Raw genomic sequence first — 2,287 nt, forward strand, 5'->3', positions numbered from 1 at the left:
ATTGCATAACGTGTATGTGAATTTTTTTGTCTTTTGGCTCATGCATAGAGGTCAACACTCTCATCGCCTCTAAGTCTAGACTCACTTATGAAAGAGTTTGTGTCCAACTAGACTCCACCGACACCTATCCTGCTACTATTCCCATTTCGGTTGAAGGGAAGCTCTTTAACCTGCAAATTCAATATGAATGGTGCCCGATGATTTGCGAGCTTTGTAAGTCCTTTAATCACCAAGCAGCTTCTTGTCCTTCCAACCCAAACCCTGTCATTTCCCTCCTTTATAAAGCTTTTCGTGACAGAAGTACCTGTCACAGACCAAACCTCCCTCTAAAAACTCAAAAGGCATCCTCCAAACACCTAACCCTCACCCGAACCCTCCTCCTGACAATATTGATGGTTATGTCCCTTCTTTAGCTATTACCGATACCACTCCTACTTCCACAAATCTTATACCTCCTCCTCAAATCCCCAACACCACAGATTCTTCCTCCCTCCCAAATCCTGTCTCCACAGCCACCACTACTCTCCCAGACCCTACCACTATGGCTATTCCAAATCTTAATTCTCCCACACTGCCATCTTCCTCCTCCTCTGATCGTCTCCCTTCTCTTCACATCTCCCCACTACCAAAAACTCACTCACCTAATAAATTCTCTACCTTGCAAATGCTTTCTAACTCTGAATCTATTTCCACCTTGGAGCCAGATGACCGTCTCAAGGAATCTAACCCTTCTTGCTCTCCTCCACCGACTAATTTTACTGCCCCTTCTAGCTCAAAGCCTTCCACCTCCCAATCCAAACCACCTCCTCAGCCACAAAGAAGTACTAGGGGGAAGGTCTCCAAGAAAGGCCCTAAATCATTCATTAATAATTCATGACCCACCCAAACATTGTGATTTGGAACATCAGGGGTTTCAATAACCCTGATAAGGTACTATGTTGTAAGAATTTGGTCCGTGACCATGACATTGACTTGGTTTGTCTTCTTGAAAATCGGATTCATCTTCACAACCTGGAAGATCCTTGGTTTTGTTTGACTCATAAGATCTATGATGATGAGTTGAGTTGTCATAATTTTGATATTGCCTCTATGGGTCATATTTCGATCAAATGGAATGCTAATAAGATCTCTTTTTCTCCTACTTTTATCTCTAAGCAAGTTATTGCAGGTATTGTTAACAATGGGGATCACTCTCTGTTCCTCATTTTGGTGGTGTATGCTTCAAACTCTTTTGAGGAACGTAATCTCCTATGGAATGAGCTCAGACACATCAATCCTAATAATAGTATGGCTTGGGTCATGCTAGGAGACTACAATTGCTGCCGCTTTCCTTCTAAAAAGTCTGGTGGGAATGTTATTAATTCTTCTAGGTTGGCTCCTTTCAACTCTCTTATTTTTAATACTAATCTTGTGGACCTTCCTTCTTTGGGTAATTACTACACATGGTTTAATCAAAGGGCTGACAACCCCATCAATCTAAAGTTAGACCGTGTGCTCATTAATGATTCATGGATCTCCTCTTTCCCGGATTCTTTTTACAAAGTGTGCAATAGTTTGGTTTTTGGTCACAAGTGAAGGTCATCAGTAGAAGACTTATGTTTAAAACTATTGGTGCAAAATCCCTAAATTTTGGGACATTCTAATTTCAATTTTTGCTACTCCTACGCAAGGAAACCCCATCAACTCCCTCTATAACAAGCTTAAATTCCTGAAGCAAGAAATTAAGTCTAAGATATGGGAATCCTCTAATCTTTTAGAGGCTAAGTGTGCTGATCTTTCCTCTCTTCAAAAGCATTATCAGCTTCTTGTTGATTCAGACCCCCTTAATGTCAATCTCTGTGGTAATCTCAAAAAAGTAAATTTGGATTTGCCTACTATAATTCTCTGTTGGAAAAATGGATTATTCAGAGATCTAAAGTCAAGTGGCTAAAGAATGGGAGAGGAAGACTTGAAATTTCTTTATTTTAGAATTCAAATAAGTAATCTTACAATAGAAGTATTCTTCACTCCTCTATCTGTAGCACTGAGCAGTCACAAACTTCTAATATGCAAGGACATATTGATCATTTCAAGGACCTTTACAACTCTCCTAAGCCGTCTCTTTTTGATTTGGATAGTACTCCACATGGGAATTTGTTATCTGATGAAGCCAAGCACTATCTTATTCTTCCTATCACTATTGAAGAAATTTTGGCAGCCATTAATTCTGGATGTTCTTCTTTTGCCCCTAGTCCTGATGGCTTTAATTTTGCTTTCTACAAGAATACTTGGGCTAGAACGGGTCCTT

This window comes from Dendrobium catenatum, unplaced genomic scaffold, assembly GCF_001605985.2.
Source record: "Dendrobium catenatum unplaced genomic scaffold, ASM160598v2 fragScaff_scaffold_59, whole genome shotgun sequence".
NCBI classification, from domain to species: Eukaryota; Viridiplantae; Streptophyta; class Magnoliopsida; order Asparagales; family Orchidaceae; genus Dendrobium; species Dendrobium catenatum.